Source organism: Corvus hawaiiensis, chromosome 10, assembly GCF_020740725.1.
Source record: "Corvus hawaiiensis isolate bCorHaw1 chromosome 10, bCorHaw1.pri.cur, whole genome shotgun sequence".
Taxonomy (NCBI): domain Eukaryota; kingdom Metazoa; phylum Chordata; class Aves; order Passeriformes; family Corvidae; genus Corvus; species Corvus hawaiiensis.
This window is the reverse complement of record NC_063222.1, coordinates 23,952,313-23,971,797: the sequence shown is the minus strand read 5'-3', so window position 1 is coordinate 23,971,797 and position 19,485 is coordinate 23,952,313. Positions and strand designations below refer to the sequence as shown.

The window sequence follows — 19,485 nt, the reverse complement described above, 5'->3', positions numbered from 1 at the left end:
TGCCAGCAGCCCCACGAGCCTGGGCAGTGGCCACGCTCCATCACAGCTGGCTGCTGCAGAGCCAGAGGACACAGGGCAAACCCAGCCCTGGGCAAGGAGGATGGCACTGGGGTCAGCTGGAAAGACAGGACATACCACATCCTTCTGAAAGCTTTGCCAAATTGCTTTACAGGGCTCTGCTCCATAAGAGCTACTTAACCTCTTGGCCAGAGTTTCCATGCGGACACTCTCTGCATTCCCATGGGCAAGCTGAGGAATGCCTCGGTTAATCTGCAACAGGCTGGGTGTAAACAGGCACCAAGCACGGATATCCAGGATTTAGCCACAAACCAGGCAGGCCACAGCAAGAAAGCCCTGCCTGTCCAGTGCCACTCACTGCTTGCACTGCTGATGGACCAGAGAAGGGAATTACAAACCTCTGATACTGCACTCAAGTGACACCAGCAAATCGCAGGAGACTGCAAATAATAGGATGAAACTTATGAGAAACAAGTGCTGCATTTCAGTGTTCAGCTGTTGCCATTCAGGATAGAAAACAAGCAGCAGGTTTTTTAAAGGAAAAAACCCCAGCCAACCAAAAGAGAAAAACCAGGGTCTGACTGAGTCAAGAACCGGCAATCCGAACAAAGGCAAAACCTGTGCCAAGATGCACAAACAGGACTATTGCCTTTGAACCAGGCAGGAAGAGATGGTGCAGAACACAGGAAGACTCAGACCTAAAGCATTTGACCTGTGAGAACAGTGTCAACACTGAGAGAAGGCAGAGAAACGTGACAGCAGACTGCAAGCCTGCAGAAGGCTGCTGTGAGCAGGGTGGACAAAGGAGAAGTGCTCTGAATTAGAATCACAGAATGGTGATTCAAGGTTGGAAGAGACCTTAAAGATCATCCAGTTCCAACCCCCTGACACAGGAAGGGACATCTTCCACTATCCCAGGTTGCTCCGAGCCCTGTCCAACCTGGCCTTGAACACTTCCAGGGATGGGGCATCCACAGCTTCTCCAGGCAACCAGTGCTTCACCACCCCCAAAGGGAAAAATTTGTTCCTAATATCTAATCTAAATCTATTCTCTTTCAGTTTAATTGCTTGTTTAAAGCAGAGACTAGGGAGAAAGCCCTATCTAATGGCAAAGGCACGGCACTGCCTGAGGAGGGGTTTGCAGACCCCCAGGGCTGGAGGAGGCAGGGGAACAGTTGCACCTTCAGCACCCACACCCCAAACCTGCTGCTGGGGCAGGAGCTGGTGTGGCAACCTGTGTTTGAACAGAGGGAAGGCGCTGCTCCAGCTTTATCCAGCTCAAAGTCTGCCTGGGCAAAAGCAGCAAGAAGGAAAACACAATGAAAAGACTCAGCAGTAAAGGAAAAACATGGTAAAGAATGAACAGACAAGGAAAAAAGGAGATGATCAAAAACGTAAAGAAGTAAAACACACACTACAAACCCCATAAAGATTGCTGACACTGCCTTTGTCCAACCCAGTTCTCGTATTAATTATTTCCTCTCCCAAGCACCACTTAAGGTCTCCGCCTCCCATTCCCAGGCTGTCCCCACAGCACATGGACCCCAAACCTCTTGAACTGGTAAAATATATACACTGGAAATAGTGACAGCATCAAGAGTCGGCCGAGATTTCAACTGCAGGGACAATGACTTAAAAATCAGAAATTAACTATATTAATCCCCAAGCCCTTGTGAATATACTGCAAACCTGCAGCTCCATCCTGCAACTTTGCAAGCCCGATATCTACTTGTTATTCGCCATTTTGGTTATGCTTTAACCCCAAGTTATTACTTCAGGGATCATATGACCATCTCAGCCTTCACTAAAGAAAATTTTTTTCTACTTGTTGCACAGGACAACAAAAGCACAGCTTTAAAGGCATGGAAACTGGAAGGCAGGAAATACATATTTTTGTAAATATTCATGAACAGTTCTGTGTTTTGAAGACACTCACGTCCTGATGTGAAAATGTATGCGGCTGGTAATAGCACAGATTACCTAAAACTTGGTCAGCCTGAGTTTATTCTGTATCGTGGCAGATCTGAAACAAGCTCAGATAATCACAGCTCCTTAACGAGGTTCCGATGCTGACAAGCACCACACAGAGCTACGAAACCCAGAAAAACTTCATTTGGAGAAAGAGGGGAGCAGAGAAGCGAAAATACATCCAGGAAAAACAGACATTTCCTGCTAATGCCTCCCCAGGGTTTGACGCTCTGTATCAACTCTTGTCCCTACGGCGAGAAACACTAGAATCCCTGAAAATTATCCCATTCCTGTTCTCATGGCATCTCTCCCAGTACAGCGACCTTTTGGCAAGGGCTGTGACGAGTGACCTCTGTTCCCATACTTGGTTTTCTCCTGCAGACAGCAGCGCCCATGGTGGGACACACAAAAACCTCCCAGGCTGCCTGGAGCAGGACAGACAGGCTCAGGCCAAAACAGGGCAGTGAGATGGGGTTATTAAATAGAAAACAAACAAACAAACAATCAAAACAATGCCCAAAGAATCTGAGCCATGAATTCTCTCTCTCTCCTCCTGCTGCTGCCAGGAGCCTGGGCGCAATAGGGGCAACCAAGAGCCCAGATGAAATGCCAAGGAACTGCTACGCACGATACCCTCAACAGCTATTTGCTCTGTCTAGTGGTGATGAATCTTTTGCATGTAAATATTTCCTAATTCATCCCATTTCAAACCTAAAATTAGCTTTGGACCACTCTGTCATGGAGAAATAGCCTCAGGTGACAAGAGCCCTTTCTGAGGAGTTATTTGCCTCCCCCAGGAGGAGCTGGGCTTGTCAGCACCCCAGATTAATGCCCTGGCACACCTTCCTTCCCCCAGCCCTGGGCAGGAGTCAGCCCTCCACCTCAGTTAGAAAGTGCCCCTGTGCTCAGGATCCCTGCCAGCACCTGCAAAGAGCATCCTGCTTTTCCAGCCCAGGAAAAATCCCCACACTCACACAAAGTATAGACACACACTGATTTTATCTTTCCCCCCAATATTTAATCAAAAACCCAGGGCTCTTGTAGGTAGCATGTTACATTTCCTAACTATGAAATTAAAAGACAAAAGGGTTGAAAAATGCTCAGCAATGCCTTAACTCTGCTCTTCAGTTCAGTACATGGAAAACACTCAGCCAGAGGAGCCAGCAGCCAACAATGGCACATGCACACGCCTCCTGAAAATCTGCCCTTCTGGATGCTCATACTGCAGGGGCAGTGCAAAAGGATTAGGGTTTGTTTTTTAAAACACACAAAACAACCCTTGAGTAAGAACCAAAGCATTGCTCCCACCCTGGAAAGATCTGGAGCTGGAGAACTGAAATAAAAATCCAGATCAACAATAAACATGTTGAAACTTCATCCTGACCTAATTTACTTATCTTTAGCCCAATCCTGATAAAACCAACATATTTTAAAACACTGTTTCCAAAACAATTATTCCCACAAAGTACCCACATTTAATAGCAATACCTCTAAAAGCAGAAACCAGTTAGTGCTTCCTGCACCACAGCTCCCTGGCTCTGCATTATTGATTTCCACAGTCCTTGCCACATGAGGCTTATTGCCAAGCCACCAGCCTGCCCAGAGGAATAGCAAAGTCACAGGAATCCACATGGCCTGTTTGCAACAGGGCATGAGATGCTTCAAGGCTGGCATGGCCTGGAAACAACAGGTTCATCCTTGGAAGTCCCTGCTGCACTATCCACACTGGGCAGAGCCCCTTCCGCCCCTGCAGCATCCATCCCACAGCACTCCTGCTAGAGAAAAGGGCACAGAAAAGCCATGCAGGTCAAGGGAAAGGATGAGGCAAGGCACTGGTGACTAACCACGGCTGCAGCCAGAAAACTCCTCCGTGCTGGTTTGTCCCCACACCCAGGCCCAGCCTAAGCGTCAGGCACCTCCCAAGGACTCATTTCGTTTGCTTTACAGAACAGTAAAGGGAAAACACAAACATCCTCGGATGGGCAGCGGCTGCTGATCTCATGCTGATGTACTGGTTGCTCTGGCTCCCACTCCCCCCGGAGCAGCACTCCAGGAGCACCATCCCTGCTCCCCGGGCTGCCACAGGAAGTGTAGCCTTCCCGGGAAGCCGATCATTAGGCATTTATTGGTAATTAACGCTGGCCCTACATATACTAATTCATCACCTTGCTTTGGATTCCTCAGGCATGGACAAGAGTGTTTAAGCACAGCACTCGCACCTCAGGCTGTGCATCCTCCAGAGATCACCACCAGCCCTCCGCTCCCTGATGTGGTCACAGCACACATCCTCACACCCTGCAGCTAAACCCAGGAGCACTGCACATAACACCCCAGGACAGGGGACGACCAGAGCCCCTGGGACCCGGTTACTCACCCCCAGAGACGCACTGTAGTAGCAGGCAGGCAAAAGGAACCAGGTGACAGCACCTTGGGGATCGGCTCCACCTCAGCATCCCCAAACCGCACAACTGAGATGCAACAGAGTGGTCACTCGAGTCCTGGGCTGATGGAAAAGAGAGGATGGGAAAACTGCCTGCTGCAAAAAGCATCAACAGCAGCAAGACCAAAGGATGCAGCACTTCTGGGTGCTGACAGAAACACAGAGCTTGGCACAAGACAGAGCCCACAAAAGCTTTATATAAAATCCCAAAAGCAAGGAGCTTACCAAAGTGATATTGTTATGCACAGGACTCTTGGAGTGACCACAAGGATCAGGGATAACAAGGACCACCACGGTGCTCACAGGATGATACGCATGGCTGCTGCTCTTATCTGTAGTTGAACACGTCATCCAAATACAGCACATATTTTTGTGACCTAAATGTACAGATATCTACAGGGCTGATGTCCTGTACATCACTCAACACTATTCTGGTATCTCCCAGTGCCACATCTGCTCCAGCAGCTGCCACCTGCCAAGCCACATTTTCGCACGGAATTCCGGCGGCTCAGAGACGAGCGGGAATGCTGGCAGGCAGCCCAACACCTCCATCCCTCCCTCCCACAGTGGGGTTAGGTGGCAGCTAATAAATGCAAACATAGACCCTTCACATATCTCCTACCAGCCACGCTAATTCCAGGGAAAGCACTGCAGCCTGTGCTCGGGAGGGATTTGGCAACTGCAACAGGATCTCAGCCCAGCTCTGTGCCCTGCACGGGCACTGGCTCCTGGCAGCAGCTCTAGAGCACAGGTATGTGTCAGGAAGTCAATGTCCCCACTCTTGCTGCCACCCTGCTGCTGACTGAACTGTTCCCATTAAGTGGGAACATGACCTTTCTTTCCCCTCCTGCTTTTTTCCATGTGAAAGCACAGGGAGCTGACTTTTGTTGACCCTTTATGTGACCTGCTCAAAGAAATGAGAAATTCCTGCAGGTATCACAGCAACAAGGAATAGCAGATTGAGACCATGTACTTTTACTGATAGTTTAACTAAAAGTTTAACACGTTAATAAAATGCTGTTTCCATCGTCTTGACTTTTGGGAGTTTGTTTGCCTTAATGGAACTTTTCAAATAATTTCCATTTAAAAAAAATCTAAACAGTTGGCAGGAGCAGAGGGCCATGATGGAGGAGGAAAGCAACCCTTCTGCTAAACAGTACCACTGTTAGTGTAGTCCCCACTACAGTGCAGAACTCAAATGTTCCCATGTGAGCAGTCAAGTCCAACTCCCTCCCCTGCCTGAGAAGTCCAAGGCACAGGCTCATCTCCCAGGGTGGCTTCCCCAGGACACCACCAGCTCTGAGGACAACCACCACCAGTTTTATTGATGCTTTTGTCCCTCTCAGAGGCAGCTCCAAGCACAGGGTGCGGGGCTGGGACCCATATGCAGTGCCAGGCCTACACAGGTGTTTGCACGGTGCCATCCCACGCTGATCCTTCCTGGCAGCGTGAACCAACCCTGTGATTGCTCACGCTGAACATTAACTTCTGCCAAGCTTTTGCTGACTGTGCACACACTGTGCCAAGGGTGTACTCTGGTAAACCCAGAGCATGGGATGAACTCTGGTTTATGGGTGTGAGAGGAACTGCGGCACCCTGGGGTCACCAGGCTGTCCCAGCAAGTGTATGTCCCAGTTCCTCTCTCTGCTCCTCAGCCAGAATCCTGCTGCCTCTCCATCCCAAATGGGACCCTGAACCTCCCTGAGAGCACTGTCACCTGCTGTCCCTGCCCGGGACAGGCTGGAGCCACAAGTGCAAAGCCCCACGATGTGGCACAGCCACTCTCATCACCCCAAAATGCTCCTGTACGCCTGCCTGTAGAACTGGATTCAGCACCTTTCCAAACTGAAGCTCCCTAATGATTTTTAATGTTTTATTTAGCAATGCTTTTAAACACATTTGATGCATTCTGGCTGATAAGCTCCACAAGAATTTGATGTCTCTATCCTCATTTGACTTCAGTTATTTTCCAGTCTACTCCTAAAGCTGCAGCGCTCAGTGGCCGCAGCTCCCACTGTCGGCACCCAGCACTACAAGGCTGTTGTACAATCAGGCATCGATCCCAAAAAACCAGCAACAGCAGGTCCCAGAGGTGACAACAGGAGGGTGCATGTCTGCTCCTGATCCACATTTCCATGAACAGCTGCTTTTCCTCAGCACAGCCAGCAGCAAGCACCGACATGGGCAAACACCAGCCCTCAGCCTCCCTTTCACATCCAGAAATCTCCAACCAGTTCCCAAATATCTTCATCTGCGGATTTAGGATAACATTAAGGCCTCCCAAGAACTGCATTTTCCTTCTCCCTGGCCAGCTAAAACAAATATTTGGGAACGTCTCATTTATAAGAAGAAAACGGTTGGCTCGGGGAAGTCCCAGAGGTAATTTTAAGAGAAGCCATTAAGCCAAGCTCAGAGGGTAGAGGTGATGCTGTCCCCAAGACTTCATGGAGGGCTCCAGGTAGCTTTGCAAACCAGCCTCTCCCATGGAGACCCTCCACAGTAACATAACAGCACCTAGGACACAGGGTACTCAAGTTACTGAAAAATTAATTTTTCTATACCCTGAAGTGTCTGATGCATTATCAGAATTAAGGATGAGTAAATAATCACAGAAATTGGGTTCTGATTTCTCAAATAACTCTCAAGGATGGTTGAGGTTTCAGACTGAGATCAAATCCAGGCAAATTCAATGAGAAATTGTCTGTTATGAAGCAGTAACTTGCAGAAACAGAATAGTTCCCTTATGTTTCTTTCTTAAATACAACTAAACACCTGCAAATTTATGCAAAACAGCTCATTTACACACACTGACAATACTGACAGCTTGCTTAGAGCAAAATAGATGCCGTGGACAATTTTTTTTTAACCACTTTCCTAGAGGGGAGAAACAATGCCTTGATCAAGCCTGCACAGGAGGCCGCTGATGGCACACAGGGAAAGATGACACTCATCTCAGAGCTCAAATCGAGCCTCAGCTGCCTCCTCCCTCCTCTCCCTCACCACATCCCCAGACCTCCAGCAACTTACAAGCAACACTGGTGTCTGGGCAAGGCAGACACCCTGCAGCTCATTCTCCTTTAGTCAAAACTCCTCTACAGTATTCTTCCCACAAATTCCTACAGGAAATCGGAGCGTTAAGATTACGACTTCCAAGCTTAACCCTCCACACCTCAGCACACAATGAGGCAAAAAGTAAAGACTGTTTCCCCTTCAACTGCCATGACCTTCTGGAGCAGTGCTGGCCAGACAAGTGCTTCCAGAGAGTTTTCTACATGTACAAAAAAGCTGTTTGGCAGGAAGAAATGCAACAGTTTTGGGAGAGAAGAAGCCAAACAGGATCAGACAGCAGTTCCCATCTCACCAGTTCTTTCTCCTGGTGAACAAAATGGCTCACTTGCCATAACTGTGGCCAAAATTCTGCATGATCAGGTCTAACCACAGAGGTTTCAAAGCCACCATGAGTCATCTACTATTCTTTCTTGGTAAGACTTAACTCTGGGTGGGACACAGCACAGAAAAAAAAAATCAATTTGCAGGAAACCTCAGTCATAGAAAAATATACTTCAGAACATCTCACGGGGACTACATAAATAGCAAAAGAGAAATGAGAAAACAAAGTACTTCTTTCTGAAAAGACTATGATGCACTGCCTGCTCTCCAAATTGTTTCAGCAGCCCTTCAGCTGTGACAGCGAGAGGACAGCTGAACTCCCTGGAAGACCCCAGCACCCACAGGTGCTTCCCACTGCACCCAAGAGAACCACAAGCAAGGCAGATTCATGCTCTTCATGTGAAGTCAACTGCATCATGTAACTGCATCTTGCTTGAATTGAAAGAGAAAATGCAAGCACAAACCATCCAATTGTTCCACGTCTTCTGTGCTACATTCAAAGATGGTTGGGAGTGAGAACACTTACTTTTTAAATTAAAAAAAGCCCCCAGAGAAAGGCTGACTTTAGCCAGGTAGTGGGGTGCAGTTACGAGGTCCTGCCATGGCCACAACACCTCAGGCTACTGAAAGTGCTGGAAAGGTGCAATTAATTACTCTTGCTGGTTTATTTCCCCCCCCACACACACCCCCCGAGGGCTTCCTGAAGGCTTCAAGCAGGAGTCAGCCCAGCTGATGGTGAGAGAAGCCTGTGCTGCGAGGTTCATCTGACCCAGGCAATGCAGAGAGCCTGTGCTCACCAACGGGTGTTTTCTGGGTGGGGCAAATACAGACAGGCAGGAAGAACAAGAAATGAGTATTTCTGATTTTAAAAATCCTGCCAGAAGTCTGGCTGGCAAAATGGGAGAAGTTTCTAGGAAGTGGCTCAGCGATGAGCCAGTGCTGCTGGCAAGGAAGAACCCTGGGACACGGCCTCGGCAGATCCTGGAGGGAAAAGAGAAGCAAGTTCTTGCACGGCCAGACAACCAGAAACTGCAACTGGCTCTGAATCAGCCACTTGCACAGGCTGGGACAGAGGCTGTCAGAGTGCTACTCTGTGGGACATTGTCTGCCTGGCACTGCCTTTTGTCTCTGTGCTCTGGAACACTCGTCCTGGAGAAGAGAGGACCCTCTATGCCTGGACCACCTTCCCCAGCCCTGGGGAGGAAGATGTAAAGTGCCCCCAGCTCACTGGGATCTTGCTGCCAATCCTGAGAGAGCCCAGGGAAGCACCAGGTGTTTATAAGTAGGCTTATCTTATTTCTCTGAAAAAAGAGCCCTCATGTGAAGGCTGCACACACGAGGGCTCACTGCACCGGCAGAAAGAAAGATGTAAGACAGGAATCAGGCCCACTTAGCCTGACCTGAAAAATGCAATCCAGGAAATGCAGTTTAATTTTCTTCGCCAGCAGGTATAAACCACGAAAACAGACCTCAACACCATGAATAGTCTGAATATTTGCTGCTGTCAGTATGGTGTGCACAGGACTCCCCCACCCAGACAGAAAAGTCTCCTTCTGTTGAGTAAACCTGCCAATAGTGATGAGTTTTCTCATCCTCAGCCCTACAACTCCTCCCCCGGAGGCTTTCCATGAGTGGGCAGTGGAGGGGTGCTCTTCTTCTTCTTCTGCAAAATGTGCAGCCCATCACTATTCACCTTTTTTTATGACACCTGCCCTTTTATTACAGCCTTTCTCCCTAAATAGTCAGTTCCTCGGAGCAGAAGATCATTTATTTTACCTATTCCTCCTCTGCCATAAAAACAAGAATAGAGGAGGAAGGGACAATGTCATTACATTAAGGTAACTAGTGCAAACTGGTTAGTTTGATGTCAAATCCTACTGGAGGATAGCACCATTTTATTTGATGGAGCTCAACCTGGTCCACTCTGCATCCCCAAGGAGTAAAAGGGAAGATTTAAGGGAAAACAAATCGCAGAAATGTGACCAAAGAGCACAAAGATACAAACACCACACATGGCCAACACCGGCTTTGGTGCAGACTTGGCACAGGTGGACAGACATGCCAGAGTTCATTCCCACCCAGCCCCACTCTCAGGCACTTTTTATTGGCATCCAAGCAAGCATGGTAACCCAAAAAGATTCTCTCAGGTAATTACCTCAATATTAAAACCCCACATACATTCCATTTTGGCAATAAGCCCTGAACAGGCTGTCACCCTGCCTACTGAGCTGACACCACACTTGCTGCTGGAGTGGCGACAGATCCTCTGGCACTTGCTCCATCCCCCTCCCTGACCCTTTTTCAGCAAGATTTCCCTGACCTGTATCTATTTAGATTCGTGCGAGCCACAACTGTTTTTAAATAGAAGGTTTTATTTTCTGAGACAAAACCGGCCTCCTTTCTGGGGTGCACGGCTTCCTCTCTGTCTGGTGCCATCCCAGCTCCTTTTGGGGTCCCAGCTCTCCAGTGTGGGAGTAGCAGCCACCAGACGGCTTCTCCCCCTCTCCCCACACCAGCAGATGGGTGCCCGGGGGCTGGAGCTGTCTGACAGACACGAGCCCCACTCCTGCTTTGTTATGTAAACCCCCAGGTTTTGGTGTTTATCTGCTTTAAGGATCCAGAAATCACTAAATGCCACCGCAGCGCGTGGGCACGAGGAGCGAGGGATGTGCGAAGCGCTCGGGACAGTGGTGATGGCACGCGATGCCCCCAGTGATACCTCCCACTCCTCTGCGTAGAAACAGAGAAAACTCTGAATTCCAAAGACAAATATATATATAAATATAAAATTCATGGTCTTCATATCCACATTTCATTCCTGTTTGTTCCCCCCCCCCCATAGAAGCCAGGGGAAGGGTGCACGTCTCATTGCAAGGGCCATGACTGCCCCGTGCCACCCTGGACACCCTGTGCCAAGCAGGTGAGGGAGCAACATGGCAAATATTTTTTAAATCAAACCTGGCAAATGGAGCTTTTTCCATCAGTCCCTCTACCACCTTCTGCCTTCCAGGGCATCTGCACATGCAGAGCTGGTATGTAAATGTATCACATGATCACAAGTCCACGAAAGTGAGGGACAGGGCAGGCGCATCTGGGTAAATATCTGTTTAGAACTTATTTATAAATCTAAAACAACAAAAAAAATTGAATTGACTGTATTTATGTATCCCTATCCTGCAGCTCAGCAGAGCTGAGGTCTGGCCATGCATAGGTGGGTGCAAAGAAGCCAGGCTGCACACAAGCTGCACACACATCCCACCTCTCAGAGGGCAGAAAAAGTGTGGCAAGCAGCACCTAAATATGGACTGAAAAACCCCTTATTTTGGCAAAAAGAACCCAAAAAAAGGCTGGCCAAGGTTTTGTGAAGGGAAAGAAAAAGAACACAGTAGCAACTCCAGTAAGGCAAATGATCATGACCAAATCTCAGTCCCTGCAGGAGTTTCCACAGTACAGGGCATGTGAGAACAAGTTAAAAATGCATCATCAAATAATTGCCAGTCAGACAAAAGGAGGAAAAGGCATGAAAGGTTTGCTCTCGCCCTCCTCCTTCCTCAGCCATAGCCAAGACCAGGTGTTTACTGACATCAGACACTGCAGAAGAAAATCAAATTGCTTCTTCAGCTCTGTTATACATAGATTTAGGGCCATTGGCCACTGCTGATTCTCACTAATGCATTATTATTATTATTATTAAAATCACTTGCTGCAAAATAGCTGTACCAACATGAAATTAAGGATCCACCTGTTTGCAGCAAAGGCATCACAAAGGTGCTGCTCCTCACGGAGCACAATGGCTTCCCACAGTACTCCAGCAATTTCAGACACTGAGTTTCTCCTTTGGTGAATTCACTGGGTACAGACAGAGAGCAGATAAAACTAGAAGCCTCTATGAATATTAGCAACTGATATCTTCCTTATTATGTCATTTCAAGGGAATAACACTTGTGGTAACATCAGCATTTAAGTGCGTTCCCCTGACATTTCTCTCCCTGAAGGTTTGATAACCTGCTTTAAATCCATTTTCAGAGGAGGAGTAACTGTAAAAACCCAAGTTCAGCTGACTGAACTTGCACTTAATCATGTAGGAGATTTCTCAAATCACTGCTGGAGATAAGACCCACTCCCTTAACACATCTTTCCTCCACCACAGACATACCTGCAGTCTAAAGAGCACTTCCTAAATTACAGGAATTACAATGTCAAGATGACACAACCCTTTACACTTTGTCACTATTAAGAATAATAAAAATTTCTAGGTGAGGCACAAGACTTCAGCCCGCTTTGTGAAAGGTTAATTTCACCAGCAATGATCACCTACCTAGCACTTATAATTTCATTTATACACATGTGAAACTGCATCTTCAGCAGTTTAAAGAAGCTGCAATACTGATACCAGCACACTCTTCCTCAGCTGTGAGAACACAGAAGACACCTGTCAACAACAGCATTTTTTGTGGCAGGAGTTCTAAGCCTTTCAAAATAGGAAGAGATCATGGCCTCTAGGAAAAGTGAATTTATTAAGTCTTTTCCAGTAAGACCAGACCCTCAGCACTAATTTTCAATTACCCTGAAAAGGATGGTGTTATATATCAAGATAAAACTAAATGTGCAGATGAGTATTTAAGTGAAACCTTTCAAGCTTCTCTACTTAGGAAAGTTAAATCTTGGCAAAACCAAATTCAATAGCTGTACCTCTCAATAAATTTTCATTTAATCGGCTGAAGTACAGTCTACAGCTATCTCTGTAAATTCTAACAGGTCTTTTCAGAGGGATGTGACCTTGGCTCTGTCCCACAGGGAGCTCTGACCAAGCCTGGGGCTGGCTGCCTCTCCGGAGGGGAGAGCGGATCCAGGGCTCAGCACCTGCAGCCAGCAAAACCTGCACCAAGATGGGTGATGGGGACACTGTGGGAGGTCACCCCCGTGCCACACCCCCAGGCCTAGGGGAGGCCAGGCACACTTTCCAACTGCAAAAAACCCCCTGACTTTACAGGCTTGGTGCTACCTCATGGCAGAAGGACGGGATGAAGGGCCTCTTTCAGCCGCAGGCAAGGGCAGGGCAGGTGCACAACGGGGACTGGCTGCTGCCATCCCGCCCCAGCGCTCTGCACCAATCCCCGGAGTCCGGATCAGGGATCCCAGCACGGCTGGGGAGTGCTCAGCATCACACGGTAACAGTGACCCTGAGATAGGGGCTCTCTGCATAGGCACAGTAACACAGAGCAGGCTGACGACAAGCAGCAAACGAAGGGCTGCCCAAGGACTCAAACTCAGAGCTTCCCAACTTCTGGCAAAGCTGGGCAGGATTTGGCCAAGAGACCCAAGTCACAGGGCTAACACTCTTGTGAGCATCATGAGGTGGTTGGAAATTAAGTTCCCTGGTTACCTGCAAGCCTCTGGCATGAGCTCATGCTTATCAAATGGTAGAGACGGCACGGGAGGGAAAACATGAATTCTTGAGCGATTAAAGACTCGAAAGAGAGCTCTCACCCCTCGAGCTGCAAACACAGGCAGCTCGAAACACAACGCCGTATGCACACAGGGGGCTTTTGTCCCAGCAGCCTTGGGCACTTCGGCCCCGCCGTGACACCCGCACCTTCCACCAGTGTCAAGCCAGCAGAGCTCCATCCATCCCGTCCATCTGCCGGTGCCCGTCCCCAAACAGCCGCACTGGAGAGGCATCGAGCGGATTTACTGAGAGGAGGGATGTGGGGGTCACGCAGACCTGGGCACACAATGGGCATTGTCCGTCTGTGTGCGGAGAGCCCGGTCAGCCCGCAGGAACGCTTCCAAAGCCAAGGGAGCTGCACTGACTTGAACCATGGTCCAGCTCGGACCGGAGGCACTTTGGGGCTGAAGATTTCTAGAGAGCATCCATCATGCCAAATAAAGAAAAGCAGCAACAGGCAGAAAAGGCTTTCATTGCAAGAAACCCAGCCGGCAGCTCGGCAGAACGGGTTGGGTCAGCACGTCGAGTAACTCTCAGGGTTTTCCCATATCCCAGAAAAGGCGGGTGCAGAAGGGACGTGGCAGGGTCACGCTTCACCAGCGCCGGCGACACCGAAGTTCATCGCATCGCCGAGCTTCCCAACCCAGGCGCCCGCTGAGACCGCAGGGCAGGACCGCACCGACCCGAACCCACCCGAAAAACGCGCAAACCATCCCGAGTGTGTCCGACAGGCGACAAACACCTCCCCGCGGCAAAGTCTGCCCCAGCAAAGAGCCCGGGCAGGGGATTCACTTGAAAACAGACGCTCTGCGCTGAAGTCACCGCACTGCCCCGGGCTGGGCGCCCACCCCGGGGCGCCCCGCGGCCGCACCCGCCCGCACCCACCTCCGGCCCCCGCGGCCGCGGGTGCCCCATGGTGCCGTCAGAGCCAGCCGGGTCCCGTCCCTCTCGTGGGGCAGCAGCGGCCTGAGGAACCGCCCGGAGCAGCACAAGGAACCTCCCTACAGCCAGCCCCGCCCGTCGGCTCCGGGCGCGCTGCCCAGGCCCGGCCCCCGGGCCCGCCCCGCGCCCGTCTCCGCTGAGGGCACCGCGGCCGCTGCCGGGACCGAGGCACGGCCCAGGGGAGGGACGGCACCCCGCGCCCCGCCCAGGGTGAGGGTGATGAGCCGAGGGAAGCGCAGAGTGAGCGAGAGGGGAGGAATTGGGCTGTTTAATTCCAACTTCGCAGCGCGTGGAGGGGCTTTGGGATTCCTGCGCGCTCCGAGTGCCGCTTCTACAGGGAGCGCAGCTCTCCGCTTCGTGCTCGGACACTCCAAGAGGGAGAAGCAAATGTTCCTCGCCGTCACCGAGAAACTGCGTTTGGCCAGGGAAACAAATTGAAGAAGCGTGTGCAAATTAACAATTATTAATTGCACATGCGATGGGGTTTTTTTCAGCATAAGACAACCCAATAATTACGGTCCGGTGCTGTTCGGATCCGAGCCGTCCTCCCCTGCACATGCTGCATTTACCATGTTACTTCCCATATGCCCTTTTCAATATGCAAAGAAACAGATTTTTTAGCGAGAGAGAAAATTTTTGTGCTTGCAGAAGCATTGAACTGACATGCGGATAAGCAAAATCCCCAGCAGGTTCCAGCTATAACCCAGCTGTGAGTGCTGGTGAAACGCCCAAAATCTGTCTGCAGCACTGCAGCTCTCACTGCTGCAGCTGTACGGGGAGATCTTGGTGATTTCTTCAGGGAACCCAGTGATTCCACTTCTATCTCTACAGCAAGACTTCAGCGTGGTTATTAGGATATTTTTCTTCCTTAAATGACTTTATTTTTTATTTCTTTAAATCATGAAGAACTGAACCAGAGTCCTCAAATGTAGATGAGATAAATAACCCAACTTTGATCACTGCTGATTCAGAGGCAGCCTCTATCCCCTATTCTGGCAGTGCAATATTGAAGCATCACATTCTCCACCAGAGCAGCACCTGCCTTGTTTATGGGCACACCTGTAACACACAGGCTCAGCTCGTTTACACTGGGTTTACTATGACTTGGCTTACCAGCACCTTAACAAAACCAGTGTGAGTGATGTGCTTCACACCTAAAATCAAACTTAGAAATCTAAGGTGGGTTCCCAATAGCATTGCAACACGGTTTCCTTCAGCTCATGGGGTTGGGTTCAAACACTGCCCCATTCAGCATCTGTGGAGAGCTGTGAGTCAAGGTGGCTCAGCAGTGCTGGCTGCACTGAGCAAGGAAAAAGCACAGACATTTGTAGCACTCAGTGTCGGGAGAGAACAAAGCAAGAGAGGAAATTGGGGTGGAACACTGCAGGGCAATGGGAAATACTCGAAGTTACTCTGTATCATTGCCATTTCCACCCCAAAGAGTGGGCAGAGCCATGTTCCAGAAGGGCACATTACCCAGCACTCCAGAGAGGTTTCACGCTAAACATATGGAAGAGGAATGAGTGGAGAGGTGGCACAGGGAGCATCCCTCAGGGCACCCACCTGCCCAGGATGCCCAGTCTCTGCCATCCTCTCTGTTCACTTCACAGCTTCCTAGGCAGGAGGCCAGCAGGCTGCAGGGGACCTCTGCCACCTCCCATCTATGCACACCTTTCCACTTTGTTGATGCAGAGCAGAGACATACCAAACACAGAGAAAAACAACTTTCTCTGCAGAAAAACCCCTGCCCTCCCACCCAGAGCTCATTTCAGTGCTCATCCTCTATGTGACTGGCTGATTTCTGGCAAATCTTTCTAAATCCATAAACCTTAGCTCACTTAATGCGTATTTAATCTCTCTGCTGTAGGTTTATGTTGGCAGTGAGCAGGGCTAGTAGCAGAAGAGAGCACCCAGTGTAGGTGAGCATTTTGGCCTCTACTTTGCAGTGTTCCCCCCTCCGCAGCACCACAACAGAACAGGTTGTCCACACACAGTTATCTCTCCCAGCAGAAACACCACTGTCTGTGCCCATGTCCCATTAGTGGTTTTCTACACTTCCCAGAACCTTCCCTGTCCCAGAGGCAATTCATAAAGTGGATACTTGGCACATACCCTCGAAAATATCTTGAGCACTGAAGAGGCACAGTATTATCTGTCGGGAGTTTCTTTGGTTCTCTCCCACCTGCTTTTCAATCCTCAGGAACTTCCACACATCCCTCAGAGGATGCCTGGTGCCGTCACAGGGGTGTGAAGTTTTCGTATTTAAGGCGAGACTCTGGAGCAAAAAGTGTTCTGAGTGACAGACAGGGCTTGACGCTGCTGCAGTCTGTAAAAAAGGTGCTGATATTAACAACTTTTTTTTTTTTAATTGTTATTTAGTCATACTTCATATTTTTTTCTTCTCTCTAAAAATTTTCATGTCCATGCCCAATGAGGTGGCCAAAAGTGGGGCTACATGAGGCATGTAGAGACATCTGCAGAAGGGCTCTTGGAGAACTGAAAGCCTGTGCTGCTGCACACCAAACCCAATCCATCAGCTGAAAGATAGTACAGGAAAAGAAACAGGCATTCTTTTTAAATAAGGACATTGTCTTCAATCTTGGTCACCACTTGACATCACAACGCAGGGCGAAGGGGGAGGAGCAGAGGGACAGCAGCTGCTGGAAACTAGAGAAATGCCAAACAAGGCAAGGCTTTAAGGGGGAAAAAAAGGGGGGAAAATAAATGCCAAACTAAGAGCAGGCAGGAGTGAACATGTGACAGCACAAAGAAGCATCACCTTCTCCAAGTCTCTCAAACTGTTTTTTCACACCCAGAGAAACACTCTCCCCTTCCTCTGTGGCAAAAGGCAGTTTTGCCAATGGGTTGGAGTGCAGGAAGGATCTCAGCAGAGCCACATCAGGGATTTGTCTGACATGTTGAACACAGGTGTTACCTAAATACAAGGTTATGCCCACAGAGATTCTTATCACCCATTTGCTTTTCCTTTGTTAAATGAGCCGAGCTACACCAGGACAAACCCCAGTGTTATTTAATAATGGCTATTCCCCAGCCCAGTGCTCCTGACACTGTTCACAGCAACCCGCACATCAAAGATGGAAAAATAAAAAAACCAACCATCAAATGCTTGAGTGGAGCATTTTGCTGCCTGTCTTTCATATCTGCAGGCATTGAAAGGGCCTTTTCCCTCCTTATATTTCCTCTTTAGCCATCCAGGGGCTCCCTGACACCAAGTGTGGGTCATGTTGTTGCCTCTGCAAAGCCACAGGGACCAGAGGGGAACTAGGGGAAAAAATAAGGAGTTGTTTTCCCCTGGTTGGGTCACATTTGGGAAGGAGCCTGCAGAGCCCCAGGGAAGGGAGGAATCAGCTTTATCATCCTTGGTGAGATGAGGGTTTACTTTGGCTCTGTGTAAAGACACCACCATGCCTCCTGCTCCCGCAGCCTGTCCCCAACCTCTGCTGAAGATGTCCTGACTATAGAGCAAAGAGTTTTCTGCCCCACAGCACAGCGACTCTGCAGCTCTTTAGGACAAAAGGGCTATTTTACCCTGTATCCCAGAGTGTCACCTCACTAGGGACTGGAGATGTGTTTTGCTGTAGCCATTTCAGAGCAGTGCAATGAGAAAGGGCCTCACATCCTCCCAGGAGGGGCACAAGGGATGGGGCAGAACAGTGCTCAGCTCCAACCCCGACTCCAGTGCCCCCCCAGCACCCAGAGCAGGTGATGGAGCCCCGTGGAGGTGTGCACCAGACATCTCAGAAAAACCCTGTGGATCCACACTGAGGCAGCCACTGGTGACACTGCCAAGGATGGAGCAACCCAAGATAACCCAGTGCGGGCCAGCTGGCATTAAGCCACATAGATGCACCAAAAAAAGAGAGTGATTTTATTGGTTTGTCCCATAAGAGCAGTATTCCAAAAGGAAAAGGCAGGGTTGTTTGTAGAAATGACATTGCCAAGTGCTTTTTTTCCTCCTCTCCCCTTCAAGGACCACTACTGTCCTCCTAACTCTGAGGGAACAGGCAGGGGAGGAAATTCTGTTGAAAGGCACTTCAGCATGAAGTGCCTGACTTGGCCACGGGGCCTCCTGGGAGTTGTAGTCTTGTCTCCTCCCAGCCAAATGGCTTTTTTTGGCAAAATTCCACAGCAGTGTAATACCTCCCATGACACAGCAGCAGCCCCCCTGCACAGTCAGGGGACAGCGGGACTCCTGGACTTTAGTTGCTACAAGACAAGCCCGGGGGCTGCTCAGGATCCAAACCTTATCAGATTTGGCCAGAATATTGCAGTTTTCTTTCACACCCTTCTCCTCTCACAGAATTCCCATGGAAACACAAACAAAGCTCTTGCTGTTTGGGTTTGGTTGGGGCTTTTTTCCTTCTCTCGGCGGGAGGTGGGAGTGTGGATGAAAGTGGTAAATGAAAAATTTTAAAAATCCCCCTCCCTCAAAAAAAAAAAAAAAAAAGAAGAAGAAAAATATATAGAATAATTCATGAGGTACCGTGTCTATCTTGATTTCCCCTGCAGCAGTGCATCTCCCCTCTGTATCACCCCTTCAGAGCCTCAGGGGACAGAAATGCGCCTCAGAGCTAAAATAATACATATTTCCTGTATCACAAACTTGCTTTTGGCCAGGAAATGCCCGAATCCAAGCTATCCCGCCCTTTTCTTCACTGGTGCATCGTTCCACAAGATACCTGGATGCCACCGTGTGGCAGCTGCCCCGAGCAGCGGTGGAGGGACAGGGATATGGACAGGGCTGCAGGGAAAGGCAAGGCTTTAAGGGGGGGAAAAAAAAAAAAAAAGGGTGAAAATAAAATAAAAAGGAGGGTTGGAGTTTTTTTGCAGCAATTCACAAAACTTCAAGGAATGCCAAGCACGTCAGTACATGAAGCACAGGATCTGGAGGAAGGAGAGAGTGCAAACCCGCTCCGTATGGTGTTGAGCTCAGACACACACTGTCTTTCTATTTAAAGCCCTGCAGGAACGTGAATGCCAGGTTTGAGTGAGCTCAACAAGTCCCTCTGAAAACAATTTACATGGTCCTCTCTACCACAGGGTCTGGTTATCTGACAGCTTTTAATGCCTTACCGTTCCCACACAGCAGGATACAACCCACCTTTTCCTGCTGGAGGACTGAAGTTTGGATCTGGAAAGGCATTTAATTAATGACAGAGACCAGTGGGACTTCCCTGGGATCCAAATCAGCTTTGGGATGAGGACATGGGCTGCAGAGTGTTTAGTGCTGCTGCCTGCTCACCCCTTGCTTTTCCCT

The 19,485-nt window shown here is 49.3% G+C and overlaps 1 protein-coding gene across 3 annotated transcripts in view; it reads right to left on the bottom strand.

Annotated features, from left to right (window-relative positions):
- The window catches only part of PLD1 (phospholipase D1), a 74,750-nt gene that overhangs the window by 47,443 nt on the left and 7,822 nt on the right, over nt 1–19,485 (bottom strand). The window contains exon 3 of one of the 3 annotated variants that reach the window (XM_048314151.1): nt 16,320–16,533. The gene's annotated coding sequence lies outside the window, so the exon portion shown is untranslated. Of the gene's footprint in view, nt 1–14,150; nt 14,293–16,319; nt 16,534–19,485 lie in introns of those variants that run through there. The other 2 variants (XM_048314150.1, XM_048314152.1) reach the window with 2 other exon arrangements.